General features: G+C 40.8%; 44 non-coding genes and 5 pseudogenes across 44 annotated transcripts; all 49 read left to right on the forward strand.

Annotated features, from left to right (window-relative positions):
* Nucleotides 1–336: 336 nt before the first annotated feature.
* On the forward strand, nt 337–455 carry LOC130618408 (5S ribosomal RNA; annotated as a pseudogene).
* A 450-nt stretch (nt 456–905) lies between these two features.
* LOC130618234 (5S ribosomal RNA) lies at nt 906–1024 on the forward strand. The gene has a single exon (XR_008979308.1). It is a non-coding gene; the product is annotated as a 5S ribosomal RNA (ribosomal RNA).
* Nucleotides 1025–1474: 450 nt separating this feature from the next.
* LOC130618532 (5S ribosomal RNA) lies at nt 1475–1593 on the forward strand (annotated as a pseudogene).
* Nucleotides 1594–2043: 450 nt separating this feature from the next.
* LOC130617982 (5S ribosomal RNA) lies at nt 2044–2162 on the forward strand. The gene has a single exon (XR_008979057.1). It is a non-coding gene; the product is annotated as a 5S ribosomal RNA (ribosomal RNA).
* Nucleotides 2163–2612: 450 nt separating this feature from the next.
* On the forward strand, nt 2613–2731 carry LOC130618013 (5S ribosomal RNA). The gene has a single exon (XR_008979088.1). It is a non-coding gene; the product is annotated as a 5S ribosomal RNA (ribosomal RNA).
* A 450-nt stretch (nt 2732–3181) lies between these two features.
* LOC130618014 (5S ribosomal RNA) lies at nt 3182–3300 on the forward strand. The gene has a single exon (XR_008979089.1). It is a non-coding gene; the product is annotated as a 5S ribosomal RNA (ribosomal RNA).
* Nucleotides 3301–3747: 447 nt separating this feature from the next.
* On the forward strand, nt 3748–3866 carry LOC130615934 (5S ribosomal RNA). The gene has a single exon (XR_008977019.1). It is a non-coding gene; the product is annotated as a 5S ribosomal RNA (ribosomal RNA).
* Nucleotides 3867–4316: 450 nt separating this feature from the next.
* On the forward strand, nt 4317–4435 carry LOC130618067 (5S ribosomal RNA). The gene has a single exon (XR_008979142.1). It is a non-coding gene; the product is annotated as a 5S ribosomal RNA (ribosomal RNA).
* Nucleotides 4436–4878: 443 nt separating this feature from the next.
* On the forward strand, nt 4879–4997 carry LOC130618180 (5S ribosomal RNA). The gene has a single exon (XR_008979254.1). It is a non-coding gene; the product is annotated as a 5S ribosomal RNA (ribosomal RNA).
* Nucleotides 4998–5355: 358 nt separating this feature from the next.
* Nucleotides 5356–5474, forward strand: LOC130618015 (5S ribosomal RNA). The gene has a single exon (XR_008979090.1). It is a non-coding gene; the product is annotated as a 5S ribosomal RNA (ribosomal RNA).
* A 450-nt stretch (nt 5475–5924) lies between these two features.
* Nucleotides 5925–6043, forward strand: LOC130617090 (5S ribosomal RNA). Its single transcript, XR_008978168.1, has one exon. It is a non-coding gene; the product is annotated as a 5S ribosomal RNA (ribosomal RNA).
* A 447-nt stretch (nt 6044–6490) lies between these two features.
* On the forward strand, nt 6491–6609 carry LOC130615936 (5S ribosomal RNA). Its single transcript, XR_008977021.1, has one exon. It is a non-coding gene; the product is annotated as a 5S ribosomal RNA (ribosomal RNA).
* A 450-nt stretch (nt 6610–7059) lies between these two features.
* LOC130618068 (5S ribosomal RNA) lies at nt 7060–7178 on the forward strand. Its single transcript, XR_008979143.1, has one exon. It is a non-coding gene; the product is annotated as a 5S ribosomal RNA (ribosomal RNA).
* A 443-nt stretch (nt 7179–7621) lies between these two features.
* Nucleotides 7622–7740, forward strand: LOC130618121 (5S ribosomal RNA). The gene has a single exon (XR_008979196.1). It is a non-coding gene; the product is annotated as a 5S ribosomal RNA (ribosomal RNA).
* A 450-nt stretch (nt 7741–8190) lies between these two features.
* On the forward strand, nt 8191–8309 carry LOC130616873 (5S ribosomal RNA). The gene has a single exon (XR_008977953.1). It is a non-coding gene; the product is annotated as a 5S ribosomal RNA (ribosomal RNA).
* A 449-nt stretch (nt 8310–8758) lies between these two features.
* LOC130615061 (5S ribosomal RNA) lies at nt 8759–8877 on the forward strand. The gene has a single exon (XR_008976151.1). It is a non-coding gene; the product is annotated as a 5S ribosomal RNA (ribosomal RNA).
* A 450-nt stretch (nt 8878–9327) lies between these two features.
* LOC130618623 (5S ribosomal RNA) lies at nt 9328–9445 on the forward strand (annotated as a pseudogene).
* Nucleotides 9446–9895: 450 nt separating this feature from the next.
* Nucleotides 9896–10014, forward strand: LOC130618523 (5S ribosomal RNA; annotated as a pseudogene).
* A 504-nt stretch (nt 10015–10518) lies between these two features.
* Nucleotides 10519–10637, forward strand: LOC130618016 (5S ribosomal RNA). Its single transcript, XR_008979092.1, has one exon. It is a non-coding gene; the product is annotated as a 5S ribosomal RNA (ribosomal RNA).
* A 450-nt stretch (nt 10638–11087) lies between these two features.
* LOC130618235 (5S ribosomal RNA) lies at nt 11088–11206 on the forward strand. The gene has a single exon (XR_008979309.1). It is a non-coding gene; the product is annotated as a 5S ribosomal RNA (ribosomal RNA).
* Nucleotides 11207–11656: 450 nt separating this feature from the next.
* LOC130618264 (5S ribosomal RNA) lies at nt 11657–11775 on the forward strand. The gene has a single exon (XR_008979338.1). It is a non-coding gene; the product is annotated as a 5S ribosomal RNA (ribosomal RNA).
* Nucleotides 11776–12279: 504 nt separating this feature from the next.
* LOC130618677 (5S ribosomal RNA) lies at nt 12280–12398 on the forward strand (annotated as a pseudogene).
* Nucleotides 12399–12848: 450 nt separating this feature from the next.
* On the forward strand, nt 12849–12967 carry LOC130618236 (5S ribosomal RNA). Its single transcript, XR_008979310.1, has one exon. It is a non-coding gene; the product is annotated as a 5S ribosomal RNA (ribosomal RNA).
* A 450-nt stretch (nt 12968–13417) lies between these two features.
* Nucleotides 13418–13536, forward strand: LOC130615544 (5S ribosomal RNA). The gene has a single exon (XR_008976633.1). It is a non-coding gene; the product is annotated as a 5S ribosomal RNA (ribosomal RNA).
* Nucleotides 13537–13986: 450 nt separating this feature from the next.
* LOC130617188 (5S ribosomal RNA) lies at nt 13987–14105 on the forward strand. The gene has a single exon (XR_008978265.1). It is a non-coding gene; the product is annotated as a 5S ribosomal RNA (ribosomal RNA).
* Nucleotides 14106–14555: 450 nt separating this feature from the next.
* On the forward strand, nt 14556–14674 carry LOC130618017 (5S ribosomal RNA). The gene has a single exon (XR_008979093.1). It is a non-coding gene; the product is annotated as a 5S ribosomal RNA (ribosomal RNA).
* Nucleotides 14675–15124: 450 nt separating this feature from the next.
* On the forward strand, nt 15125–15243 carry LOC130618176 (5S ribosomal RNA). Its single transcript, XR_008979251.1, has one exon. It is a non-coding gene; the product is annotated as a 5S ribosomal RNA (ribosomal RNA).
* Nucleotides 15244–15691: 448 nt separating this feature from the next.
* On the forward strand, nt 15692–15810 carry LOC130615937 (5S ribosomal RNA). Its single transcript, XR_008977022.1, has one exon. It is a non-coding gene; the product is annotated as a 5S ribosomal RNA (ribosomal RNA).
* A 450-nt stretch (nt 15811–16260) lies between these two features.
* Nucleotides 16261–16379, forward strand: LOC130618069 (5S ribosomal RNA). Its single transcript, XR_008979144.1, has one exon. It is a non-coding gene; the product is annotated as a 5S ribosomal RNA (ribosomal RNA).
* Nucleotides 16380–16829: 450 nt separating this feature from the next.
* On the forward strand, nt 16830–16948 carry LOC130618178 (5S ribosomal RNA). Its single transcript, XR_008979252.1, has one exon. It is a non-coding gene; the product is annotated as a 5S ribosomal RNA (ribosomal RNA).
* Nucleotides 16949–17396: 448 nt separating this feature from the next.
* LOC130618134 (5S ribosomal RNA) lies at nt 17397–17515 on the forward strand. The gene has a single exon (XR_008979208.1). It is a non-coding gene; the product is annotated as a 5S ribosomal RNA (ribosomal RNA).
* Nucleotides 17516–17965: 450 nt separating this feature from the next.
* LOC130618070 (5S ribosomal RNA) lies at nt 17966–18084 on the forward strand. Its single transcript, XR_008979145.1, has one exon. It is a non-coding gene; the product is annotated as a 5S ribosomal RNA (ribosomal RNA).
* Nucleotides 18085–18532: 448 nt separating this feature from the next.
* Nucleotides 18533–18651, forward strand: LOC130618146 (5S ribosomal RNA). The gene has a single exon (XR_008979220.1). It is a non-coding gene; the product is annotated as a 5S ribosomal RNA (ribosomal RNA).
* A 450-nt stretch (nt 18652–19101) lies between these two features.
* Nucleotides 19102–19220, forward strand: LOC130618071 (5S ribosomal RNA). Its single transcript, XR_008979147.1, has one exon. It is a non-coding gene; the product is annotated as a 5S ribosomal RNA (ribosomal RNA).
* Nucleotides 19221–19669: 449 nt separating this feature from the next.
* LOC130615062 (5S ribosomal RNA) lies at nt 19670–19788 on the forward strand. The gene has a single exon (XR_008976152.1). It is a non-coding gene; the product is annotated as a 5S ribosomal RNA (ribosomal RNA).
* Nucleotides 19789–20238: 450 nt separating this feature from the next.
* On the forward strand, nt 20239–20357 carry LOC130618159 (5S ribosomal RNA). Its single transcript, XR_008979233.1, has one exon. It is a non-coding gene; the product is annotated as a 5S ribosomal RNA (ribosomal RNA).
* A 450-nt stretch (nt 20358–20807) lies between these two features.
* Nucleotides 20808–20926, forward strand: LOC130617555 (5S ribosomal RNA). Its single transcript, XR_008978633.1, has one exon. It is a non-coding gene; the product is annotated as a 5S ribosomal RNA (ribosomal RNA).
* A 449-nt stretch (nt 20927–21375) lies between these two features.
* Nucleotides 21376–21494, forward strand: LOC130617556 (5S ribosomal RNA). Its single transcript, XR_008978634.1, has one exon. It is a non-coding gene; the product is annotated as a 5S ribosomal RNA (ribosomal RNA).
* Nucleotides 21495–21944: 450 nt separating this feature from the next.
* LOC130616624 (5S ribosomal RNA) lies at nt 21945–22063 on the forward strand. Its single transcript, XR_008977704.1, has one exon. It is a non-coding gene; the product is annotated as a 5S ribosomal RNA (ribosomal RNA).
* Nucleotides 22064–22513: 450 nt separating this feature from the next.
* On the forward strand, nt 22514–22632 carry LOC130618171 (5S ribosomal RNA). Its single transcript, XR_008979246.1, has one exon. It is a non-coding gene; the product is annotated as a 5S ribosomal RNA (ribosomal RNA).
* Nucleotides 22633–23082: 450 nt separating this feature from the next.
* LOC130617559 (5S ribosomal RNA) lies at nt 23083–23201 on the forward strand. The gene has a single exon (XR_008978636.1). It is a non-coding gene; the product is annotated as a 5S ribosomal RNA (ribosomal RNA).
* A 450-nt stretch (nt 23202–23651) lies between these two features.
* LOC130615383 (5S ribosomal RNA) lies at nt 23652–23770 on the forward strand. The gene has a single exon (XR_008976472.1). It is a non-coding gene; the product is annotated as a 5S ribosomal RNA (ribosomal RNA).
* Nucleotides 23771–24220: 450 nt separating this feature from the next.
* LOC130615725 (5S ribosomal RNA) lies at nt 24221–24339 on the forward strand. The gene has a single exon (XR_008976812.1). It is a non-coding gene; the product is annotated as a 5S ribosomal RNA (ribosomal RNA).
* A 450-nt stretch (nt 24340–24789) lies between these two features.
* Nucleotides 24790–24908, forward strand: LOC130617091 (5S ribosomal RNA). Its single transcript, XR_008978169.1, has one exon. It is a non-coding gene; the product is annotated as a 5S ribosomal RNA (ribosomal RNA).
* Nucleotides 24909–25356: 448 nt separating this feature from the next.
* Nucleotides 25357–25475, forward strand: LOC130618183 (5S ribosomal RNA). The gene has a single exon (XR_008979258.1). It is a non-coding gene; the product is annotated as a 5S ribosomal RNA (ribosomal RNA).
* A 450-nt stretch (nt 25476–25925) lies between these two features.
* On the forward strand, nt 25926–26044 carry LOC130618346 (5S ribosomal RNA). Its single transcript, XR_008979419.1, has one exon. It is a non-coding gene; the product is annotated as a 5S ribosomal RNA (ribosomal RNA).
* Nucleotides 26045–26487: 443 nt separating this feature from the next.
* LOC130616875 (5S ribosomal RNA) lies at nt 26488–26606 on the forward strand. The gene has a single exon (XR_008977954.1). It is a non-coding gene; the product is annotated as a 5S ribosomal RNA (ribosomal RNA).
* A 449-nt stretch (nt 26607–27055) lies between these two features.
* Nucleotides 27056–27174, forward strand: LOC130617560 (5S ribosomal RNA). The gene has a single exon (XR_008978637.1). It is a non-coding gene; the product is annotated as a 5S ribosomal RNA (ribosomal RNA).
* Nucleotides 27175–27623: 449 nt separating this feature from the next.
* On the forward strand, nt 27624–27742 carry LOC130617093 (5S ribosomal RNA). Its single transcript, XR_008978171.1, has one exon. It is a non-coding gene; the product is annotated as a 5S ribosomal RNA (ribosomal RNA).
* The last annotated feature ends 49 nt before the right edge of the window (nt 27743–27791 follow it).

Genomic DNA, 27791 nt, shown 5'->3' on the forward strand with positions numbered 1-27791 from the left:
GAGCGTCAGACAAAGAAAATGGCGATGTAGTTAATTTGCTAATTAACTTTGTCATATGAAAATTAAGTCTGCAAGTACCCTAGATTGCCTTCGTTGGAACTTTTTACCAAAAGAGCTGTCAAATGCAAGTACCCTAGATTTCCTTCGTTGGAACTTTTTACCGGAAATCTTAAAGCGCATGGTTGTCGTAAAGAATCGATAGCGCTTAAAAAGAGCTTTCAAATGCACATAAACACGACCTATTTCGGATGATCCAGTCAAGAAATATGACCTTTAAAGTTAGAACCATTTTCGATGTAATGTGCTAATAAATCGTAGATATCTGCCCGTTTGTTTGTCTACGACCATACCACGATGAACACACCTGTTCTCGTCCGATCACGGAAGTTAAGAATCCTCGGGCCGAGATAGTACTTGGATGGAGGACCGCCTGGGAACTCCCGGTGTCGTAGGCTATTGACTTTTTCACGTTACATTATTTAGCATTACGACTGTGACGTATCTTTTTTACGCAATAGCCGCTGAGTAAATCAAGTAAGGGACGTGATTAGAAGTTGCTTTCCCTTCAAACCGGCTACAATCTTGCTGCAATAAATGCGCCACGTCGCAAATAAATGGATTACGAGCGTCAGACAAAGAAAATGGCGATGTAGTTGCTTTGCTAATTAACTTTGTCATATGAAAATTAAGTCTGAAAGCACCCTAGATTTCCTTCGTTGGAACTTTTTACCGGAAATCTTAAAACGCATGGTTGTCGTAAAGAATCGATAGCGCTTAAAAAGAGCTTACAAATGCACATAAACACGACCTATTTCGGATGATCCAGTCAAGAAATATGACCTTTAAAGTTAGAACCATTTTCGATGTAATGTGCTAATAAATCATAGATATCTGCCCGTTTGTTTGTCTACGACCATACCACGATGAACACACCTGTTCTCGTCCGATCACGGAAGTTAAGAATCCACGGGCCGGGATAGTACTTGGATGGAGGACCGCCTGGGAACTCCCGGTGTCGTAGGCTATTGACTTTTTCACGTTACATTATTTAGCATTACGACTGTGACGTATCTTTTTTACGAAATAGCCGCTGAGTAAATCAAGAAAGAGACATGATTAGAAGTTGCTTTCGCTTCAAAACGGCTACGATCTGGCAGCAATAAATGCGCCAAGTCGCAAATAAATGGATTACGAGCGTCAGACAAAGAAAATGGCGATGTAGTTACTTTGCTAATTAACTTTGTCATATGAAAATTAAGTCGGAAAGCACCCTAGATTCCCTTCGTTGGAACTTTTTACTGGAAATCTTAAAGCGCATGGTTGTCGTAATTAGTGGATAGCGCTTGAAATGAGCTTTCAAATGCACATAAACACGACCTATTTCGGATGATCCAGTCAAGGAATATGACCTTTAAAGTTTGGACCATTTTTGATGTAATGTGCTAATAAATCGTAGATATCTGCCCGTTTGTTTGTCTAAGACCATACCACGATGAACACACCTGTTCTCGTCCGATCACGGAAGTTAAGAATCCTCGGGCCGGGATAGTACTTGGATGGAGGACCGCCTGGGAACTCCCGGTGTCGTAGGCAATTGACTTTTTCACGTTACATTATTTAGCATTACGACTGTGACGTATCTTTTTTACGAAATAGCCGCTGAGTAAATCAAGAAAGAGACATGATTAGAAGTTGCTTTCCCTTCAAAACGGCTACGATCTGGCAGCAATAAATGCGCCAAGTCGCAAATGAATGGATTACGAGCGTCAGACAAAGAAAATGGCGATGTAGTTACTTTGCTAATTAACTTTGTCATATGAAAATTAAGTCGGAAAGCACCGTAGATTCCCTTCGTTGTAACTTTTTACCGGAAATCTTAAAGCCCATGGTTGTCGTAATTAGTGGATAGCGCTTGAAATGAGCTTTCAAATGCACATAAACACGACCTATTTCGGATGATCCAGTCAAGAAATATGACCTTTAAAGTTTGAACCATTTTTGATGTAATGTGCTAATAAATCGTAGATATCTGCCCGTTTGTTTGTCTACGACCATACCACGATGAACACACCTGTTCTCGTCCGATCACGGAAGTTAAGAATCCTCGGGCCGGGATAGTACTTGGATGGAGGACCACCTGGGAACTCCCGGTGTCGTAGGCTATTGACTTTTTCCCGTTACATTATTTAGCATTACGACTGTGACGTATCTTTTTTACGCAATAGCCGCTGAGTAAATCAAGTTAGGGACGTGATTAGATGTTTCTTTCCCTTCAAAAGGGCTACGATCTGGCAGCATTAAATGCGCCACGTCGCAAATGAATGGATTACGAGCGTCAGACAAAGAAAATGGCGATGTAGTTAATTTGCTAATTAACTTTGTCATATGAAAATTAAGTCTGAAAGTACCCTAGATTGCCTTCGTTGGAACTTTTTACCGGAAATCTTGAAGCGCATGGTTGTCGTAATTAGTGGATAGCGCTTGAAATGAGCTTTCAAATGCACATAAACACGACCTATTTCGGATGATCCAGTCAAGAAATATGACCTTTAAAGTTTGAACCATTTTTGATGTAATGTGCTAATAAATCGTAGATATCTGCCCGTTTGTTTGTCTACGACCATACCACGATGAACACACCTGTTCTCGTCCGATCACGGAAGTTAAGAATCCTCGGGCCGGGATAGTACTTGGATGGAGGACCGCCTGGGAACTCCCGGTGTCGTAGGCTATTGACTTTTTCACGTTACATTATTTAGCATTACGACTGTGACGTATCTTTTTTACGCAATAGCCGCTGAGTAAATCAAGTTAGGGACGTGATTAGATGTTTCTTTCCCTTCAAAAGGGCTACGATCTGGCAGCATTAAATGCGCCACGTCGCAAATGAATGGATTACGAGCGTCAGACAAAGAAAATGGCTATGTAGTTAATTTGCTAATTAACTTTGTCATATGAAAATTAAGTCTGAAAGTACCCTAGATTGCCTTCGTTGGAACTTTTTACCGGAAATCTTGAAGCGCATGATTGTCGTAATTAGTGGATAGCGCTTGAAATGAGCTTTCAAATGCACATAAACACGACCTATTTCGGATGATCCAGTCAAGAAATATGACCTTTAAAGTTTAAACCATTTTCGATGTAATGTGCTAATAAATCGTAGATATCTGCCCGTTTGTTTGTCTACGACCATACCACGATGAACACACCTGTTCTCGTCCGATCACGGAAGTTAAGAATCCTCGGGCCGGGATAGTACTTGGATGGAGGACCGCCTGGGAACTCCCGGTGTCGTAGGCTATTGACTTTTTCACGTTACATTATTTAGCATTACGACTGTGACGTATCTTTTTTACGCAATAGCCGCTGAGTAAATCAAGTTAGGGACGTGATTAGATGTTTCTTTCCCTTCAAAAGGGCTACGATCTGGCAGCATTAAATGCGCCACGTCGCAAATAAATGGATTACGAGCGTCAGACAAAAAAATGGCGATGTAGTTACTTTGCTAATTAACTTTGTCATATGAAAATTAAGTCTGAAAGTACCTAGATTGCCTTCGTTGGAACTTTTTACCGGAAATCTTAAAGCGCATGGTTGTTGTAATTAATCGATAGCGCTTGAAATGAGCTTTCAAATGCACATAAACACGACCTATTTCGGATAATCCAGTCAAGAAATATGACCTTTAAATTTAAACCATTTTCGATGTAATGTGCTAATAAATCGTAGATATCTGCCCGTTTGTTTGTCTACGACCATACCACGATGAACACACCTGTTCTCGTCCGATCACGGAAGTTAAGCATCGTCGGGCCAGGATAGTACTTGGATGGGGGACCGCCTTGGAACTCCCGGTGTCGTAGGCTATTGACTTTTTCACGTTACATTATTTATCATTACGACTGTGACGTATCTTTTTTACGCAATAGCCCCTGAGTAAATCAAGTAAGGGACGTGATTAGAAGATGCTTTCCCTTCAAAACAGCTACAATCTTGCTGCAATAAATGCGCCACGTCGCAAATAAATGGATTACGAGCGTCAGACAAAGAAAATGGCGATGTAGTTACTTTGCTAATTAACTATGTCATATGAAAATTAAGTCTGAAAGCACCCCAGATTTCCTTCGTTGGAACTTTTTACCGGAAATCTTAAAGCGCATGGTTGTCGTAAAGAATCGATAGCGCTTGAAATGAGCTTTCAAATGCACATAAACACGACCTATTTCGGATGATCCAGTCAAGAAATATGACCTTTAAAGTTTAAACCATTTTCGATGTAATGTGCTAATAAATCGTAGATATCTGCCCGTTTGTTTGTCTACGACCATACCACGATGAACACACCTGTTCTCGTCCGATCACGGAAGTTAAGAATCCTCGGGCCGGGATAGTATTTGGATGGGGGACCGCCTGGGAACTCCCGGTGTCGTAGGCTATTGACTTTTTCACGTTACATTATTTATCATTACGACTGTGACGTATCTTTTTTACGAAATAGCCGCTGAGTAAATCAGGAAAGAGACATGATTAGAAGTTGCTTTCCCTTCAAAACGGCTACGATCTGGCAGCAATAAATGCGCCAATTCGCAAATGAATGGATTAAGAGCGTCAGACAAAGAAAATGGCGATGTAGTTAATTTGCTAATTAACTTTGTCATATGAAAATTAAGTCTGAAAGTACCTAGATTGCCTTCGTTGGAACTTTTTACCGGAAATCTTAAAGCGCATGGTTGTTGTAATTAATCGATAGCGCTTGAAATGAGCTTTCAAATGCACATAAACACGACCTATTTCGGATAATCCAGTCAAGAAATATGACCTTTAAAGTTTAAACCATTTTCGATGTAATGTGCTAATAAATCGTAGATCCGTTTGTTTGTCTACGACCATACCACGATGAACACACCTGTTCTCGTCCGATCACGGAAGTTAAGCATCGTCGGGCCAGGATAGTACTTGGATGGGGGACCGCCTGGGAACTCCCGGTGTCGACGTGATTAGATGTTTCTTTCCCTTCAAAAGGGCTACGATCTGGCAGCATTAAATGCGCCACGTCGCAAATGAATGGATTACGAGCGTCAGACAAAGAAAATGGCTATGTAGTTAATTTGCTAATTAACTTTGTCATATGAAAATTAAGTCTGAAAGTACCCTAGATTGCCTTCGTTGGAACTTTTTACCGGAAATCTTGAAGCGCATGATTGTCGTAATTAGTGGATAGCGCTTGAAATGAGCTTTCAAATGCACACAAACACGACCTATTTCGGATGATCCAGTCAAGAAATATGACCTTTAAAGTTTAAACCATTTTCGATGTAATGTGCTAATAAATCGTAGATATCTGCCCGTTTGTTTGTCTACGACCATACCACGATGAACACACCTGTTCTCGTCCGATCACGGAAGTTAAGAATCCTCGGGCCGGGATAGTACTTGGATGGAGGACCGCCTGGGAACTCCCGGTGTCGTAGGCTATTGAATTTTTCACGTTACATTATTTAGCATTACGACTGTGACGTATCTTTTTTACGCAATAGCCGCTGAGTAAATCAAGTTAGGGACGTGATTAGATGTTTCTTTCCCTTCAAAAGGGCTACGATCTGGCAGCATTAAATGCACCACGTCGCAAATGAATGGATTACGAGCGTCAGACAAAGAAAATGGCGATGTAGTTAATTTGCTAATTAACTTTGTCATATGAAAATTAAGTCTGAAAGTACCCTAGATTGCCTTCGTTGGAACTTTTTACCGGAAATCTTGAAGCGCATGGTTGTCGTAATTAGTGGATAGCGCTTGAAATGAGCTTTCAAATGCACATAAACACGACCTATTTCGGATGATCCAGTCAAGAAATATGACCTTTAAAGTTTAAACCATTTTCGATGTAATGTGCTAATAAATCGTAGATATCTGCCCGTTTGTTTGTCTACGACCATACCACGATGAACACACCTGTTCTCGTCTGATCACGGAAGTTAAGCATCGTCGGGCCAGGATAGTACTTGGATGGGGGACCGCCTGGGAACTCCCGCTGTCGTAGGCTATTGACTTTTTCACGTTACATTATTTATCATTACGACTGTGACGTATCTTTTTTACGCAATAGCCCCTGAGTAAATCAAGTAAGGCACGTGATTAGAAGATGCTTTCCCTTCAAAACGGCTACAATCTTGCTGCAATAAATGCGCCACGTCGCAAATAAATGGATTACGAGCGTCAGACAAAAAAATGGCGATGTAGTTACTTTGCTAATTAACTTTGTCATATGAAAATTAAGTCTGAAAGTACCTAGATTGCCTTCGTTGGAACTTTTTACCGGAAATCTTAAAGCGCATGGTTGTTGTAATTAATCGATAGCGCTTGAAATGAGCTTTCAAATGCACATAAACACGACCTATTTCGGATAATCCAGTCAAGAAATATGACCTTTAAATTTAAACCATTTTCGATGTAATGTGCTAATAAATCGTAGATATCTGCCCGTTTGTTTGTCTACGACCATACCACGATGAACACACCTGTTCTCGTCCGATCACGGAAGTTAAGCATCGTCGGGCCAGGATAGTACTTGGATGGGGGACCGCCTTGGAACTCCCGGTGTCGTAGGCTATTGACTTTTTCACGTTACATTATTTATCATTACGACTGTGACGTATCTTTTTTACGCAATAGCCCCTGAGTAAATCAAGTAAGGGACGTGATTAGAAGATGCTTTCCCTTCAAAACAGCTACAATCTTGCTGCAATAAATGCGCCACGTCGCAAATAAATGGAATACGAGCGTCAGACAAAGAAAATGGCGATGTAGTTACTTTGCTAATTAACTTTGTCATATGAAAATTAAGTCTGAAAGCACCCCAGATTTCCTTCGTTGGAACTTTTTACCGGAAATCTTAAAGCGCATGGTTGTCGTAAAGAATCGATAGCGCTTGAAATGAGCTTTCAAATGCACATAAACACGACCTATTTCGGATGATCCAGTCAAGAAATATGACCTTTAAAGTTTAAACCATTTTCGATGTAATGTGCTAATAAATCGTAGATATCTGCCCGTTTGTTTGTCTACGACCATACCACGATGAACACACCTGTTCTCGTCCGATCACGGAAGTTAAGAATCCTCGGGCCGGGATAGTATTTGGATGGGGGACCGCCTGGGAACTCCCGGTGTCGTAGGCTATTGACTTTTTCACGTTACATTATTTATCATTACGACTGTGACGTATCTTTTTTACGAAATAGCCGCTGAGTAAATCAGGAAAGAGACATGATTAGAAGTTGCTTTCCCTTCAAAACGGCTACGATCTGGCAGCAATAAATGCGCCAATTCGCAAATGAATGGATTAAGAGCGTCAGACAAAGAAAATGGCGATGTAGTTAATTTGCTAATTAACTTTGTCATATGAAAATTAAGTCTGAAAGTACCTAGATTGCCTTCGTTGGAACTTTTTACCGGAAATCTTAAAGCGCATGGTTGTTGTAATTAATCGATAGCGCTTGAAATGAGCTTTCAAATGCACATAAACACGACCTATTTCGGATAATCCAGTCAAGAAATATGACCTTTAAAGTTTAAACCATTTTCGATGTAATGTGCTAATAAATCGTAGATCCGTTTTTTTGTCTACGACCATACCACGATGAACACACCTGTTCTCGTCCGATCACGGAAGTTAAGCATCGTCGGGCCAGGATAGTACTTGGATGGGGGACCGCCTGGGAACTCCCGGTGTCGTAGGCTATTGACTTTTTCACGTTACATTATTTATCATTACGACTGTGACGTATCTTTTTTACGCAATAGCCCCTGAGTAAATCAAGTAAAGGACGTGATTAGAAGATGCTTTCCCTTCAAAACGGCTACAATCTTGCTGCAATAAATGCGCCACGTCGCAAATAAATGGATTACGAGCGTCAGACAAAGAAAATGGCGATGTAGTTACTTTGCTAATTAACTTTGTCATATGAAAATTAAATCTGAAAGCACCCCAGATTTCCTTCGTTGGAACTTTTTACCGGAAATCTTAAAGCGCATGGTTGTCGTAAAGAATCGATAGCGCTTGAAATGAGCTTTCAAATGCACATAAACACGACCTATTTCGGATGATCCAGTCAAGAAATATGACCTTTAAAGTTTAAACCATTTTCGATGTAATGTGCTAATAAATCGTAGATATCTGCCCGTTTGTTTGTCTACGACCATACCACGATGAACACACCTGTTCTCGTCCGATCACGGAAGTTAAGCATCGTCGGGCCGGGATAGTACTTGGATTGGGGACCGCCTGGGAACTCCCGGTGTCGTAGGCTATTGACTTTTTCACGTTACATTATTTATCATTACGACTGTGACGTATCTTTTTTACGCAATAGCGCTGAGTAAATCAAGTAAGGGACGTTATTAGATGTTTCTTTCCCTTCAAAGCGGCTACGATCTGGCTGCAATAAATGCGCCACGTCGCAAATCAATGGATTACGAGCGTCAGACAAAGAAAATGGCGATGTAGTTAATTTGCTAATTAACTTTGTCATATGAAAATTAAGTCTGCAAGTACCCTAGATTGCCTTCGTTGGAACTTTTTACCGGAAATCATAAAGCGCATTATTGTTGCCCAGAATCGATAGCGCTTAAAAAGAGTTGTCAAACGCACATAAACACGACCTATTTCGAATGATCCAGTCAAGAAATATGACCTTTAAAGTTTGAACCATTTTCGATGTAATGTGCTAATAAATCGTAGATATCTGCCCGTTTGTTTGTCTACGACCATACCACGATGAACACACCTGTTCTCGTCCGATCACGGAAGTTAAGCATCGTCGGGCCGGGATAGTACTTGGATGGGGGACCGCCTGGGAACTCCCGGTGTCGTAGGCTATTGACTTTTTCACGTTACATTATTTATCATTACGACTGTGACGTATCTTTTTTACGAAATAGCCGCTGAGTAAATCAAGAAAGAGACATGATTAGAAGTTGCTTTCCCTTCAAAACGGCTACGATCTGGCAGCAATAAATGCGCCAAGTCGCAAATGAATGGATTACGAGCGTCAGACAAAGAAAATGGCGATGTAGTTAATTTGCTAATTAACTTTGTCATATGAAAATTAAGTCTGAAAGTACCCTAGATTGCCTTCGTTGGAACTTTTTACCGGAAATCTTAAAGCGCATGGTTGTTGTAATTAATCGATAGCGCCTGAAATGAGCTTTCAAATGCACATAAACACGACCTATTTCGAATAATCCAGTCAAGAAATATGACCTTTAAAGTTTAAACCATTTTCGATGTAATGTGCTAATAAATCGTAGATATCTGCCCGTTTGTTTGTCTACGACCATACCACGATGAACACACCTGTTCTCGTCCGATCACGGAAGTTAAGCATCGTCGGCCAGGATAAAACTTGGATGGGGGACCGCCTGGGAACTCCCGGTGTCGTAGGCTATTGACTTTTTCACGTTACATTATTTATCATTACGACTGTGACGTATCTTTTTTACGCAATAGCCCCTGAGTAAATCAAGTAAGGGACGTGATTAGAAGATGCTTTCCTTTCAAAACGGCTACAATCTTGCTGCAATAAATGCGCCACGTCGCAAATAAATGGATTACGAGCGTCAGACAAAGAAAATGGCGATGTAGTTAATTTGCTAATTAACTTTGTCATATGAAAATTAAGTCTGCAAGTACCCTAGATTGCCTTCGTTGGAACTTTTTACCGGAAATCATAAAGCGCATTATTGTTGTCAAGAATCGATAGCGCTTAAAAAGAGCTGTCAAATGCACATAAACACGACCTATTTCGAATGATCCAGTCAAGAAATATGACCTTTAAAGTTTGAACCATTTTCGATGTAATGTGCTAATAAATCGTTGATATCTGCCCGTTTGTTTGTCTACCACCATACCACGATGAACACACCTGTTCTCGTCCGATCACGGAAGTTATGCATCGTTGGGTCGGGATAGTACTTGGATGGGGGACCGCCTGGGATCTCCCGGTGTCGTAGGCTATTGACTATTTCACGTTACATTATTTAGCATTACGACTGTGACGTATCTTTTTTACGCAATAGCCGCTGAGTAAATCAAGTAAGGGACGTGATTAGAAGTTTCTTTCCCTTCAAAAGGGCTACGATCTGGCAGCATTAAATGCGCCGCGTCGCAAATGAATGGATTACGAGCGTCAGACAAAGAAAATGGCGATGTAGTTAATTTGCTGATTAACTTTGTCATATGAAAATTAAGTCTGCAAGTACCCTAGATTGCCTTCGTTGGAACTTTTTACCAAAAGAGCTGTCAAATGCAAGTACCCTAGATTTCCTTCGTTGGAACTTTTTACCGGAAATCTTAAAGCGCATGGTTGTCGTAAAGAATCGATAGCGCTTAAAAAGAGCTTTCAAATGCACATAAACACGACCTATTTCGGATGATCCAGTCAAGAAATATGACCTTTAAAGTTAGAACCATTTTCGATGTAATGTGCTAATAAATCGTAGATATCTGCCCGTTTGTTTGTCTACGACCATACCACGATGAACACACCTGTTCTCGTCCGATCACGGAAGTTAAGAATCCTCGGGCCGGGATAGTACTTGGATGGAGGACCGCCTGGGAACTCCCGGTGTCGTAGGCTATTGACTTTTTCACGTTACATTATTTAGCATTACGACTGTGACGTATCTTTTTTACGCAATAGCCGCTGAGTAAATCAAGTAAGGGACGTGATTAGAAGTTGCTTTCCCTTCAAACCGGCTACAATCTTGCTGCAATAAATGCGCCACGTCGCAAATAAATGGATTACGAGCGTCAGACAAAGAAAATGGCGATGTAGTTGCTTTGCTAATTAACTTTGTCATATGAAAATAAAGTCTGAAAGCACCCTAGATTTCCTTCGTTGGAACTTTTTACCGGAAATCTTAAAGCGCATTGTTGTCGTAAAGAATCGATAGCGCTTAAAAAGAGCTTACAAATGCACATAAACACGACTTATTTCGGATGATCCAGTCAAGAAATATGACCTTTAAAGTTAGAACCATTTTCGATGTAATGTGCTAATAAATCATAGATATCTGCCCGTTTGTTTGTCTACGACCATACCACGATGAACACACCTGTTCTCGTCCGATCACGGAAGTTAAGAATCCACGGGCCGGGATAGTACTTGGATGGAGGACCGCCTGGGAACTCCCGGTGTCGTAGGCTATTGACTTTTTCACGTTACATTATTTAGCATTACGACTGTGACGTATCTTTTTTACGCAATAGCCGCTGAGTAAATCAAGTAAGGGACGTGATTAGAAGTTTCTTTCCCTTCAAAAGGGCTACGATCTGGCAGCATTAAATGCGCCACGTCGCAAATGAATGGATTACGAGCGTCAGACAAAGAAAATGGCGATGTAGTTAATTTGCTAATTAACTTTGTCATATGAAAATTAAGTCTGCAAGTACCCTAGATTGCCTTCGTTGGAACTTTTTACCGGAAATCATAAAGCGCATTATTGTTGTCAAGAATCGATAGCGCTTAAAAAGAGCTGTCAAATGCACATAAACACGACCTATTTCGAATGATCCAGTCAAGAAATATGACCTTTAAAGTTTGAACCATTTTCGATGTAATGTGCTAATAAATCGTTGATATCTGCCCGTTTGTTTGTCTACGACCATACCACGATGAACACACCTGTTCTCGTCCGATCACGGAAGTTATGCATCGTCGGGTCGGGATAGTACTTGGATGGGGGACCGCCTGGGATCTCCCGGTGTCGTAGGCTATTGACTATTTCACGTTACATTATTTAGCATTACGACTGTGACGTATCTTTTTTACGCAATAGCCGCTGAGTAAATCAAGTAAGGGACGTGATTAGAAGTTTCTTTCCCTTCAAAAGGGCTACGATCTGGCAGCATTAAATGCGCCACGTCGCAAATGAATGGATTACGAGCGTCAGACAAAGAAAATGGCGATGTAGTTAATTTGCTAATTAACTTTGTCATATGAAAATTAAGTCTGCAAGTACCCTAGATTGCCTTCGTTGGAACTTTTTACCAAAAGAGCTGTCAAATGCAAGTACCCTAGATTTCCTTCGTTGGAACTTTTTACCGGAAATCTTAAAGCGCATGGTTGTCGTAAAGAATCGATAGCGCTTAAAAAGAGCTTTCAAATGCACATAAACACGACCTATTTCGGATGATCCAGTCAAGAAATATGACCTTTAAAGTTAGAACCATTTTCGATGTAATGTGCTAATAAATCGTAGATATCTGCCCGTTTGTTTGTCTACGACCATACCACGATGAACACACCTGTTCTCGTCCGATCACGGAAGTTAAGAATCCTCGGGCCGAGATAGTACTTGGATGGAGGACCGCCTGGCAACTCCCGGTGTCGTAGGCTATTGACTTTTTCACGTTACATTATTTAGCATTACGACTGTGACGTATCTTTTTTACGCAATAGCCGCTGAGTAAATCAAGTAAGGGACGTGATTAGAAGTTGCTTTCCCTTCAAACCGGCTACAATCTTGCTGCAATAAATGCGCCACGTCGCAAATAAATGGATTACGAGCGTCAGACAAAGAAAATGGCGATGTAGTTGCTTTGCTAATTAACTTTGTCACATGAAAATTAAGTCTGAAAGCACCCTAGATTTCCTTCGTTGGAACTTTTTACCGGAAATCTTAAAACGCATGGTTGTCGTAAAGAATCGATAGCGCTTAAAAAGAGCTTACAAATGCACATAAACACGACCTATTTCGGATGATCCAGTCAAGAAATATGACCTTTAAAGTTAGAACCATTTTCGATGTAATGTGCTAATAAATCATAGATATCTGCCCGTTTGTTTGTCTACGACCATACCACGATGAACACACCTGTTCTCGTCCGATCACGGAAGTTAAGAATCCACGGGCCGGGATAGTACTTGGATGGAGGACCGCCTGGGAACTCCCGGTGTCGTAGGCTATTGACTTTTTCACGTTACATTATTTAGCATTACGACTGTGACGTATCTTTTTTACGCAATAGCCGCTGAGTAAATCAAGTAAGGGACGTGATTAGAAGTTTCTTTCCCTTCAAAAGGGCTACGATCTGGAAGCATTAAATGCGCCACGTCGCAAATGAATGGATTACGAGCGTCAGACAAAGAAAATGGCGATGTAGTTAATTTGCTAAATAACTTTGTCATATGAAAATTAAGTCTGAAAGTACCCTAGATTGCCTTCGTTGGAACTTTTTACCGGAAATCTTAAAGCGCATGCTTGTCGTAATTAGTGGATAGCGCTTGAAATGAACTTTCAAATGCACATAAACACGACCTATTTCGGATGATCCAGTCAAGAAATATGACCTTTAAAGTTTAAACCATTTTCGATGTAATGTGCTAATAAATCGTAGATATCTGCCCGTTTGTTTGTTTACGACCATACCACGATGAACACACCTGTTCTCGTCCGATCACGGAAGTTAAGCATCGTCGGGCCGGGATAGTACTTGGATGGGGGACCGCCTGGGAACTCCCGGTGTCGTAGGCTATTGACTTTTTCACGTTACATTATTTATCATTACGACTGTGACGTATCTTTTTTACGAAATAGCCGGTGAGTAAATCAAGAAAGAGACATGATTAGAAGTTGCTTTCGCTTCAAAACGGCTACGATCTGGCAGCAATAAATGCGCCAAGTCGCAAATGAATGGATTACGAGCGTCAGACAAAGAAAATGGCGATGTAGTTACTTTGCTAATTAACTTTGTCATATGAAAATTAAGTCGGAAAGCACCCTAGATTGCCTTCGTTGGAACTTTTTACCGGAAATCTTAAAGCGCATGGTTGTCGTAATTAGTGGATAGCGCTTGAAATGAGCTTTCAAATGCACATAAACACGACCTATTTCGGATGATCCAGTCAAGAAATATGACCTTTAAAGTTTGAACCATTTTTGATGTAATGTGCTAATAAATCGTAGATATCTGCCCGTTTGTTTGTCTACGACCATACCACGATGAACACACCTGTTCTCGTCCGATCACGGAAGTTAAGAATCGTCGGGCCGGGATAGTACTTGGATGGAGGACCGCCTGGGAACTCCCGGTGTCGTAGGCTATTGACTTTTTCACGTTACATTATTTAGCATTACGACTGTGACGTATCTTTTTTACGAAATAGCCGCTGAGTAAATCAAGAAAGAGACATGATTAGAAGTTCCTTTCCCTTCAAAACGGCTACGATCTGGCAGCAATAAATGCGCCAAGTCGCAAATGAATGGATTACGAGCGTCAGACAAAGAAAATGGCGATGTAGTTACTTTGCTAATTAACTTTGTCATATGAAAATTAAGTCGGAAAGCACCCTAGATTCCCTTCGTTGGAACTTTTTACCGGAAATCTTAAAGCCCATGGTTGTCGTAATTAGTGGATAGCGCTTGAAATGAGCTTTCAAATGCACATAAACACGACCTATTTCGGATGATCCAGTCAAGAAATATGACCTTTAAAGTTTGAACCATTTTTGATGTAATGTGCTAATAAATCGTAGATATCTGCCCGTTTGTTTGTCTACGACCATACCACGATGAACACACCTGTTCTCGTCCGATCACGGAAGTTAAGAATCCTCGGGCCGGGATAGTACTTGGATGGAGGACCGCCTGGGAACTCCCGGTGTCGTAGGCTATTGACTTTTTCCCGTTACATTATTTAGCATTACGACTGTGACGTATCTTTTTTACGCAATAGCCGCTGAGTAAATCAAGTTAGGGACGTGATTAGATGTTTCTTTCCCTTCAAAAGGGCTACGATCTGGCAGCATTAAATGCGCCACGTCGCAAATGAATGGATTACGAGCGTCAGACAAAGAAAATGGCGATGTAGTTAATTTGCTAATTCACTTTGTCATATGAAAATTAAGTCTGAAAGTACCCTAGATTGCCTTCGTTGGAACTTTTTACCGGAAATCTTGAAGCGCATGGTTGTCGTAATTAGTGGATAGCGCTTGAAATGAGCTTTCAAATGCACATAAACACGACCTATTTCGGATGATCCAGTCAAGAAATATGACCTTTAAAGTTTGAACCATTTTTGATGTAATGTGCTAATAAATCGTAGATATCTGCCCGTTTGTTTGTCTACGATCATACCACGATGAACACACCTGTTCTCGTCCGATCACGGAAGTTAAGAATCCTCGGGCCGGGATAGTACTTGGATGGAGGACCGCCTGGGAACTCCCGGTGTCGTAGGCTATTGACTTTTTCACGTTACATTATTTAGCATTACGACTGTGACGTATCTTTTTTACGCAATAGCCGCTGAGTAAATCAAGTTAGGGACGTGATTAGATGTTTCTTTCCCTTCAAAAGGGCTACAATCTTGCTGCAATAAATGCGCCACGTCGCAAATAAATGGATTACGAGCGTCAGACAAAGAAAATGGCGATGTAGTTACTTTGCTAATTAACTTTGTCATATGAAAATTAAGTCTGAAAGTACCTAGATTGCCTTCGTTGGAACTTTTTACCGGAAATCTTAAAGCGCATGGTTGTTATAATTAATCGATAGCGCTTGAAATGAGCTTTCAAATGCACATAAACACGACCTATTTCGGATAATCCAGTCAAGAAATATGACCTTTAAATTTAAACCATTTTCGATGTAATGTGCTAATAAATCGTAGATATCTGCCCGTTTGTTTGTCTACGACCATACCACGATGAACACACCTGTTCTCGTCCGATCACGGAAGTTAAGCATCGTCGGGCCAGGATAGTACTTGGATGGGGGACCGCCTTGGAACTCCCGGTGTCGTAGGCTATTGACTTTTTCACGTTACATTATTTATCATTACGACTGTGACGTATCTTTTTTACGCAATAGCCCCTGAGTAAATCAAGTAAGGGACGTGATTAGAAGATGCTTTCCCTTCAAAACGGCTACAATCTTGCTGCAATAAATGCGCCACGTCGCAAATAAATGGATTACGAGCGTCAGACAAAGAAAATGGCGATGTAGTTACTTTGCTAATTAACTTTGTCATATGAAAATTAAGTCTGAAAGCACCCCAGATTTCCTTCGTTGGAACTTTTTACCGGAAATCTTAAAGCGCATGGTTGTCGTAAAGAATCGATAGCGCTTGAAATGAGCTTTCAAATGCACATAAACACGACCTATTTCGGATGATCCAGTCAAGAAATATGACCTTTAAAGTTTAAACCATTTTCGATGTAATGTGCTAATAAATCGTAGATATCTGCCCGTTTGTTTGTCTACGACCATACCACGATGAACACACCTGTTCTCGTCCGATCACGGAAGTTAAGAATCCTCGGGCCGGGATAGTATTTGGATGGGGGACCGCCTGGGAACTCCCGGTGTCGTAGGCTATTGACTTTTTCACGTTACATTATTTATCATTACGACTGTGACGTATCTTTTTTACGAAATAGCCGCTGAGTAAATCAGGAAAGAAACATGATTAGAAGTTGCTTTCCCTTCAAAACGGCTACGATCTGGCAGCAATAAATGCGCCAATTCGCAAATGAATGGATTAAGAGCGTCAGACAAAGAAAATGGCGATGTAGTTAATTTGCTAATTCACTTTGTCATATGAAAATTAAGTCTGAAAGTACCCTAGATTGCCTTCGTTGGAACTTTTTACCGGAAATCTTGAAGCGCATGGTTGTCGTAATTAGTGGATAGCGCTTGAAATGAGCTTTCAAATGCACATAAACACGACCTATTTCGGATGATCCAGTCAAGAAATATGACCTTTAAAGTTTGAACCATTTTTGATGTAATGTGCTAATAAATCGTAGATATCTGCCCGTTTGTTTGTCTACGATCATACCACGATGAACACACCTGTTCTCGTCCGATCACGGAAGTTAAGAATCCTCGGGCCGGGATAGTACTTGGATGGAGGACCGCCTGGGAACTCCCGGTGTCGTAGGCTATTGACTTTTTCACGTTACATTATTTAGCATTACGACTGTGACGTATCTTTTTTACGCAATAGCCGCTGAGTAAATCAAGTTAGGGACGTGATTAGATGTTTCTTTCCCTTCAAAAGGGCTACAATCTTGCTGCAATAAATGCGCCACGTCGCAAATAAATGGATTACGAGCGTCAGACAAAGAAAATGGCGATGTAGTTACTTTGCTAATTAACTTTGTCATATGAAAATTAAGTCTGAAAGTACCTAGATTGCCTTCGTTGGAACTTTTTACCGGAAATCTTAAAGCGCATGGTTGTTGTAATTAATCGATAGCGCTTGAAATGAGCTTTCAAATGCACATAAACACGACCTATTTCGGATAATCCAGTCAAGAAATATGACCTTTAAATTTAAACCATTTTCGATGTAATGTGCTAATAAATCGTAGATATCTGCCCGTTTGTTTGTCTACGACCATACCACGATGAACACACCTGTTCTCGTCCGATCACGGAAGTTAAGCATCGTCGGGCCAGGATAGTACTTGGATGGGGGACCGCCTGGGAACTCCCGGTGTCGTAGGCTATTGACTTTTTCACGTTACATTATTTATCATTACGACTGTGACGTATCTTTTTTACGCAATAGCCCCTGAGTAAATCAAGTAAGGGACGTGATTAGAAGATGCTTTCCCTTCAAAACGGCTACAATCTTGCTGCAATAAATGCGCCACGTCGCAAATAAATGGATTACGAGCGTCAGACAAAGAAAATGGCGATGTAGTTACTTTGCTAATTAACTTTGTCATATGAAAATTAAGTCTGAAAGCACCCCAGATTTCCTTCGTTGGAACTTTTTACCGGAAATCTTAAAGCGCATGGTTGTCGTAAAGAATCGATAGCGCTTGAAATGAGCTTTCAAATGCACATAAACACGACCTATTTCGGATGATCCAGTCAAGAAATATGACCTTTAAAGTTTAAACCATTTTCGATGTAATGTGCTAATAAATCGTAGATATCTGCCCGTTTGTTTGTCTACGACCATACCACGATGAACACACCTGTTCTCGTCCGATCACGGAAGTTAAGAATCCTCGGGCCGGGATAGTATTTGGATGGGGGACCGCCTGGGAACTCCCGGTGTCGTAGGCTATTGACTTTTTCACGTTACATTATTTATCATTACGACTGTGACGTATCTTTTTTACGAAATAGCCGCTGAGTAAATCAGGAAAGAAACATGATTAGAAGTTGCTTTCCCTTCAAAACGGCTACGATCTGGCAGCAATAAATGCGCCAATTCGCAAATGAATGGATTAAGAGCGTCAGACAAAGAAAATGGCGATGTAGTTAATTTGCTAATTAACTTTGTCATATGAAAATTAAGTCTGAAAGTACCTAGATTGCCTTTGTTGGAACTTTTTACCGGAAATCTTTAAGCGCATGGTTGTTGTAATTAATCGATAGCGCTTGAAATGAGCTTTCAAATGCACATAAACACGACCTATTTCGGATAATCCAGTCAAGAAATATGACCTTTAAATTTAAACCATTTTCGATGTAATGTGCTAATAAATCGTAGATATCTGCCCGTTTGTTTGTCTACGACCATACCACGATGAACACACCTGTTCTCGTCCGATCACGGAAGTTAAGCATCGTCGGGCCAGGATAGTACTTGGATGGGGGACCGCCTGGGAACTCCCGGTGTCGTAGGCTATTGACTTTTTCACGTTACATTATTTATCATTACGACTGTGACGTATCTTTTTTACGCAATAGCCCCTGAGTAAATCAAGTAAGGGACGTGATTAGAAGATGCTTTCCCTTCAAAACGGCTACAATCTTGCTGCAATAAATGCGCCACGTCGCAAATAAATGGATTACGAGCGTCAGACAAAGAAAATGGCGATGTAGTTACTTTGCTAATTAACTTTGTCATATGAAAATTAAGTCTGAAAGCACCCCAGATTTCCTTCGTTGGAACTTTTTACCGGAAATCTTAAAGCGCATGGTTGTCGTAAAGAATCGATAGCGCTTGAAATGAGCTTTCAAATGCACATAAACACGACCTATTTCGGATGATCCAGTCAAGAAATATGACCTTTAAAGTTTAAACCATTTTCGATGTAATGTGCTAATAAATCGTAGATATCTGCCCGTTTGTTTGTCTACGACCATACCACGATGAACACACCTGTTCTCGTCCGATCACGGAAGTTAAGAATCCTCGGGCCGGGATAGTATTTGGATGGGGGACCGCCTGGGAACTCCCGGTGTCGTAGGCTATTGACTTTTTCACGTTACATTATTTATCATTACGACTGTGACGTATCTTTTTTACGAAATAGCCGCTGAGTAAATCAGGAAAGAAACATGATTAGAAGTTGCTTTCCCTTCAAAACGGCTACGATCTGGCAGCAATAAATGCGCCAATTCGCAAATGAATGGATTAAGAGCGTCAGACAAAGAAAATGGCGATGTAGTTAATTTGCTAATTAACTTTGTCATATGAAAATTAAGTCTGAAAGTACCTAGATTGCCTTTGTTGGAACTTTTTACCGGAAATCTTTAAGCGCATGGTTGTTGTAATTAATCGATAGCGCTTGAAATGAGCTTTCAAATGCACATAAACACGACCTATTTCGGATGATCCAGTCAAGAAATATGACCTTTAAAGTTTAAACCATTTTCGATGTAATGTGCTAATAAATCGTAGATATCTGCCCGTTTGTTTGTCTACGACCATACCACGATGAACACACCTGTTCTCGTCCGATCACGGAAGTTAAGCATCGTCGGGCCGGGATAGTACTTGGATGGGGGACCGCCTGGGAACTCCCGGTGTCGTAGGCTATTGACTTTTTCACGTTACATTATTTATCATTACGACTGTGACGTATCTTTTTTACGAAATAGCCGCTGAGTAAATCAAGAAAGAGACATGATTAGAAGTTGCTTTCCCTTCAAAACGGCTACGATCTGGCAGCAATAAATGCGCCAAGTCACAAATGAATGGATTACAAGCGTCAGACAAAGAAAATGGCGATGTAGTTACTTTGCTAATTAACTTTGTCATATGAAAATTAAGGCGGAAAGCACCCTAGATTTCCTTCGTTGGAACTTTTTACCGGAAATCTTAAAGCGCATGTTTGTCGTAATTAATCGATAGCGCTTGAAATGAGCTTTCAAATGCACATAAACACGACCTATTTTGGATAATCCAGTCAAGAAATATGACCTTTAAAGTTTAAACCATTTTCGATGTAATGTGCTAATAAATCGTAGATATCTGCCCGTTTGTTTGTCTACGACCATACCACGATGAACACACCTGTTCTCGTCCGATCACGGAAGTTAAGCATCGTCGGGCCAGGATAGTACTTGGATGGGGGACCGCCTGGGAACTCCCGGTGTCGTAGGCTATTGACTTTTTCACGTTACATCAATTATCATTACGACTGTGACGTATCTTTTTTACGCAATAGCCGCTGAGTAAATCAAGTAAGGCACGTGATTAGAAGATGCTTTCCCTTCAAAACGGCTACAATCTTGCTGCAATAAATGCGCCACGTCGCATATAAATGGATTACGAGCGTCAGACAAAGAAAATAGCGATGTAGTTACTTTGCTAATTAACTTTGTCATATGAAAATTAAGTCTGAAAGCACCCTAGATTTCCTTCGTTGGAACTTTTTACCGGAAATTTTAAAGCGCATGGTTGTCGTAAAGAATCGATAGCGCTTGAAATGAGCTTTCAAATGCACATAAACACGACCTATTTCGGATGATCCAGTCAAGAAATATGACCTTTAAAGTTTAAACCATTTTCGATGTAATGTGCTAATAAATCGTAGATATCTGCCCGTTTGTTTGTCTACGACCATACCACGATGAACACACCTGTTCTCGTCCGATCACGGAAGTTAAGAATCCTCGGGCCGGGATAGTACTTGGATGGGGGACCGCCTGGGAACTCCCGGTGTCGTAGGCTATTGACTTTTTCACGTTACATTATTTACCATTACGACTGTGACGTATCTTTTTTACGCAATAGCGCTGAGTAAATCAAGTAAGGGACGTTATTAGAAGTTTCTTTCCCTTCAAAGCGGCTACGATCTGACTGCAATAAATGCGCCACGTCGCAAATCAATGGATTACGAGCGTCAGACAAAGAAAATGGCGATGTAGTTAATTTGCTAATTAACTTTGTCATATGAAAATTAAGTCTGCAAGTACCCTAGATTGCCTTCGTTGGAACTTTTTACCGGAAATCATAAAGCGCATTATTGTTGTCCAGAATCGATAGCGCTTAAAAAGAGCTGTTAAACGCACATAAACACGACCTATTTCGAATGATCCAGTCAAGAAATATGACCTTTAAAGTTTGAACCATTTTCGATGTAATGTGCTAATAAATCGTAGATATCTGCCCGTTTGTTTGTCTACGACCATACCACGATGAACACACCTGTTCTCGTCCGATCACGGAAGTTAAGAATCCTCGGGCCGGGATAGTACTTGGATGGGGGACCGCCTGGGAACTCCCGGTGTCGTAGGCTATTGACTTTTTCACGTTACATTATTTATCATTACGACTGTGACGTATCTTTTTTACGATATAGCCGCTGAGTAAATCAAGAAAGAGACATGATTAGAAGTTGCTTTCCCTTCAAAACGGCTACGATCTGGCAGCAATAAATGCGCCAAGTCGCAAATGAATGGATTACGAGCGTCAGACAAAGAAAATGGCGATGTAGTAATTTTGCTAATTAACTTGGTCATATGAAAATTAAGTCGGAAAGCACCCTAGATTTCCTTCGTTGGAACTTTTTACCGGAAATCATAAAGCGCATTATTGTTGTCAAGAATCGATAGCGCTTTAAAAGAGCTGTCAAACGCATATAAACACGACCTATTTCGAATGATCCAGTCAAGAAATATGACCTTTAAAGTTTGAACCATTTTCGATGTAATGTGCTAATAAATCGTAGATATCTGCCCGTTTGTTTGTCTACGACCATACCACGATGAACACACCTGTTCTCGTCCAATCACGGAAGTTAAGCATCGTCGGGCCGGGATAGTACTTGGATGGGGGACCGCCTGGGAACTCCCGGTGTCGTAGGCTATTGACTTTTTCACGTTACATTATTTATCATTACGACTGTGACGTATCTTTTTTACGAAATAGCCGCTGAGTAAATCAAGAAAGAGACATGATTAGAAGTTGCTTTCCCTTCAAAACGGCTACGATCTGGCAGCAATAAATGCGCCAAGTCGCAAATGAATGGATTACAAGCGTCAGACAAAGAAAATGGCGATGTAGTTACTTTGCTAATTAACTTTGTCATATGAAAATTAAGTCGGAAAGCACCCTAGATTTCCTTCGTTGGAACTTTTTACCGGAAATCTTAAAGCGCATGGTTGTCGTAATTAATCGATAGCGCTTGAAATGAGCTTTCAAATGCACATAAACACGACCTATTTCGGATAATCCAGTCAAGAAATATGACCTTTAAAGTTTAAACCATTTTCGATGTAATGTGCTAATAAATCGTAGATATCTGCCCGTTTGTTTGTCTACGACCATACCACGATGAACACACCTGTTCTCGTCCGATCACGGAAGTTAAGCATCGTCGGGCCAGGATAGTACTTGGATGGGGGACCGCCTGGGAACTCCCGGTGTCGTAGGCTATTGACTTTTTCACGTTACATCATTTATCATTACGACTGTGACGTATCTTTTTTACGCAATAGCCGCTGAGTAAATCAAGTAAGGGACGTGATTAGAAGATGCTTTCCCTTCAAAACGGCTACAATCTTGCTGCAATAAATGCGCCACGTCGCAAATAAATGGATTACGGGCGTCAGACAAAGAAAATGGCGATGTAGTTACTTTGCTAATTAACTTTGTCATATGAAAATTAAGTCTGAAAGCACCCTAGATTTCCTTCGTTGGAACTTTTTACCGGAAATCTTAAAGCGCATGGTTGTCGTAAAGAATCGATAGCGCTTGAAATGAGCTTTAAAATGCACATAAACACGACCTATTTCGGATGATCCAGTCAAGAAATATGACCTTTAAAGTTTAAACCATTTTCGATGTAATGTGCTAATAAATCGTAGATATCTGCCCGTTTGTTTGTCTACGACCATACCACGATGAACACACCTGTTCTCGTCCGATCACGGAAGTTAAGAATCCTCGGGCCGGGATAGTACTTGGATGGGGGACCGCCTGGGAACTCCCGGTGTCGTAGGCTATTGACTTTTTCACGTTGCATTATTTATCATTACGACTGTGACGTATCTTTTTTACGAAATAGCCGCTGAGTAAATCAAGAAAGAGACATGATTAGAAGTTGCTTTCCCTTCAAAGCGGCTACGATCTGGCAGCAATAAATGCGCCAAGTCGCAAGTGAATGGATTACGAGCGTCAGACAAAGAAAATGGCGATGTAGTAACTTTGCTAATTAACTTTGTCATATGAAAATTAAGTCGGAAAGCACCCTAGATTTCCTTCGTTGGAACTTTTTTCCGGAAATCATAAAGCGCATTATTGTTGTCAAGAATCGATAGCGCTTAAAAAGAGCTGTCAAACGCACATAAACACAACCTATTTCGAATGATCCAGTCAAGAAATATGACCTTTAAAGTTTGAACCATTTTCGATGTAATGTGCTAATAAATCGTAGATATCTGCCCGTTTGTTTGTCTACGACCATACCACGATGAACACACCTGTTCTCGTCCGATCACGGAAGTTAAGCATCGTCGGGCCGGGATAGTACTTTGATGGGGGACCGCCTGGGAACTCCCGGTGTCGTAGGCTATTGATTTTTTCACGTTACATTATTTATCATTACGACTGTGACGTATCTTTTTTACGAAATAGCCGCTGAGTAAATCAAGTAAGGGACGTGATTAAAAGATGCTTTCCCTTCAAAACGGCTACAATCTTGCTGCAATAAATGCGCCACGTCGCAAATAAATGGATTACGAGCGTCAGACAAAGAAAATGGCGATGTAGTTACTTTGCTAATTAACTTTGTCATATGAAAATTAAGTCTGAAAGCACCCTAGATTTTCTTCGTTGGAACTTTTTACCGGAAATCTTAAAGCGCATGGTTGTCGTAATTAATGGATAGCGCTTGAAATGAGCTTTCAAATGCACATAAACACGACCTATTTCGGATGATCCAGTCAAGAAATATGACCTTTAAAGTTTAAACCATTTTCGATGTAATGTGCTAATAAATCGTAGATATCTGCCCGTTTGTTTGTCTACGACCATACCACGATGAACACACCTGTTCTCGTCCGATCACGGAAGTTAAGCATCGTCGGGCTAGGATAGTACTTGGATGGGGGACCGCCTGGGAACTCCCGGTGTCGTAGGCTATTGAATTTTTTACGTTACATTATTTATCATTACGACTGTGACGTATCTTTTTTACGCAATAGCCCCTGAGTAAATCAAGTAAGGGACGTGATTAGAAGATGCTTTCCCTTCAAAACGGCTACAATCTTGCTGCAATAAATGCGCCACGTCGCAAATAAATGGATTACGAGCGTCAGACAAAGAAAATGGCGATGTAGTTACTTTGCTAATTAACTTTGTCATATGAAAATTAAGTCTGAAAGTACCCTAGATTGCCTTCGTTGGAACTTTTTACCGGAAATCTTGAAGCGCATGGTTGTCGTAATTAGTGGATAGCGCTTGAAATGAGCTTTCAAATGCACATAAACACGACCTATTTCGGATGATCCAGTCAAGAAATATGACCTTTAAAGTTTAAACCATTTTCGATGTAATGTGCTAATAAATCGTAGATATCTGCCCGTTTGTTTGTCTACGACCATACCACGATGAACACACCTGTTCTCGTCTGATCACGGAAGTTAAGCATCGTCGGGCCAGGATAGTACTTGGATGGGGGACCGCCTGGGAACTCCCGCTGTCGTAGGCTATTGACTTTTTCACGTTACATTATTTATCATTACGACTGTGACGTATCTTTTTTACGCAATAGCCCCTGAGTAAATCAAGTAAGGCACGTGATTAGAAGATGCTTTCCCTTCAAAACGGCTACAATCTTGCTGCAATAAATGCGCCACGTCGCAAATAAATGGATTACGAGCGTCAGACAAAGAAAATGGCGATGTAGTTACTTTGCTAATTAACTTTGTCATATGAAAATTAAGTCTGAAAGTACCTAGATTGCCTTCGTTGGAACTTTTTACCGGAAATCTTAAAGCGCATGGTTGTTGTAATTAATCGATAGCGCTTGAAATGAGCTTTCAAATGCACATAAACACGACCTATTTCTGATAATCCAGTCAAGAAATATGACCTTTAAATTTAAACCATTTTCGATGTAATGTGCTAATAAATCGTAGATATCTGCCCGTTTGTTTGTCTACGACCATACCACGATGAACACACCTGTTCTCGTCCGATCACGGAAGTTAAGCATCGTCGGGCCAGGATAGTACTTGGATGGGGGACCGCCTGGGAACTCCCGGTGTCGTAGGCTATTGACTTTTTCACGTTACATTATTTATCATTACGACTGTGACGTATCTTTTTTACGCAATAGCCCCTGAGTAAATCAAGTAAGGGACGTGATTAGAAGATGCTTTCCCTTCAAAACGGCTACAATCTTGCTGCAATAAATGCGCCACGTCGCAAATAAATGGATTACGAGCGTCAGACAAAGAAAATGGCGATGTAGTTACTTTGCTAATTAACTTTGTCATATGAAAATTAAGTCTGAAAGCACCCCAGATTTCCTTCGTTGGAACTTTTTACCGGAAATCTTAAAGCGCATGGTTGTCGTAAAGAATCGATAGCGCTTGAAATGAGCTTTCAAATGCACATAAACACGACCTATTTCGGATGATCCAGTCAAGAAATATGACCTTTAAAGTTTAAACCATTTTCGATGTAATGTGCTAATAAATCGTAGATATCTGCCCGTTTGTTTGTCTACGACCATACCACGATGAACACACCTGTTCTCGTCCGATCACGGAAGTTAAGATTCCTCGGGCCGGGATAGTATTTGGATGGGGGACCGCCTGGGAACTCCCGGTGTCGTAGGCTATTGACTTTTTCACGTTACATTATTTATCATTACGACTGTGACGTATCTTTTTTACGAAATAGCCGCTGAGTAAATCAGGAAAGAGACATGATTAGAAGTTGCTTTCCCTTCAAAACGGCTACGATCTGGCAGCAATAAATGCGCCAATTCGCAAATGAATGGATTAAGAGCGTCAGACAAAGAAAATGGCGATGTAGTTAATTTGCTAATTAACTTTGTCATATGAAAATTAAGTCTGAAAGTACCTAGATTGCCTTCGTTGGAACTTTTTACCGGAAATCTTAAAGCGCATGGTTGTTGTAATTAATCGATAGCGCTTGAAATGAGCTTTCAAATGCACATAAACACGACCTATTTCGGATAATCCAGTCAAGAAAAATGACCTTTAAAGTTTAAACCATTTTCGATGTAATGTGCTAATAAATCGTAGATCCGTTTGCTTGTCTACGACCATACCACGATGAACACACCTGTTCTCGTCCGATCACGGAAGTTAAGCATCGTCGGGCCGGGATAGTACTTGGATTGGGGACCGCCTGGGAACTCCCGGTGTCGTAGGCTATTGACTTTTTCACGTTACATTATTTATCATTACGACTGTGACGTATCTTTTTTACGCAATAGCGCTGAGTAAATCAAGTAAGGGACGTTATTAGAAGTTTCTTTCCCTTCAAAGCAGCTACGATCTGGCTGCAATAAATGCGCCACGTCGCAAATCAATGGATTACGAGCGTCAGACAAAGAAAATGGCGATGTAGTTAATTTGCTAATTAACTTTGTCATATGAAAATTAAGTCTGCAAGTACCCTAGATTGCCTTCGTTGGAACTTTTTACCGGAAATCATAAAGCGCATTATTGTTGCCCAGAATCGATAGCGCTTAAAAAGAGCTGTCAAACGCACATAAACACGACCTATTTCGAATGATCCAGTCAAGAAATATGACCTTTAAAGTTTGAACCATTTTCGATGTAATGTGCTAATAAATCGTAGATATCTGCCCGTTTGTTTGTCTACGACCATACCACGATGAACACACCTGTTCTCGTCCGATCACGGAAGTTAAGAATCCTCGGGCCGGGATAGTACTTGGATGGGGGACCGCCTGGGAACTCCCGGTGTCGTAGGCTATTGACTTTTTCACGTTACATTATTTATCATTACGACTGTGACGTATCTTTTTTACGCAATAGCGCTGAGTAAATCAAGAAAGAGACATGATTAGAAGTTGCTTTCCCTTCAAAACGGCTACGATCTTGCTGCAATAAATGCGCCACGTCGCAAATGAATGGATTACGAGCGTCAGACAAAGAAAATGGCGATGTAGTAATTTTGCTAATTAACTTTGTCATATGAAAATTAAGTCTGCAAGTACCCTAGATTGCCTTCGTTGGAACTTTTTACCGGAAATAATAAAGCGCATTATTGTTGCCCAGAATCGATAGCGCTTAAAAAGAGCTGTCAAACGCACATAAACACGACCTATTTCGGATGATCCAGTCAAGAAATATGACCTTTAAAGTTTAAACCATTTTCGATGTAATGTGCTAATAAATCGTAGATATCTGCCCGTTTGTTTGTCTACGACCATACCACGATGAACACACCTGTTCTCGTCTGATCACGGAAGTTAAGCATCGTCGGGCCAGGATAGTACTTGGATGGGGGACCGCCTGGGAACTCCCGCTGTCGTAGGCTATTGACTTTTTCACGTTACATTATTTATCATTACGACTGTGACGTATCT

The sequence above is a fragment of the Hydractinia symbiolongicarpus genome, chromosome 11 (genome assembly GCF_029227915.1).
Source record: "Hydractinia symbiolongicarpus strain clone_291-10 chromosome 11, HSymV2.1, whole genome shotgun sequence".
Lineage (NCBI taxonomy): Eukaryota > Metazoa > Cnidaria > Hydrozoa > Anthoathecata > Hydractiniidae > Hydractinia > Hydractinia symbiolongicarpus.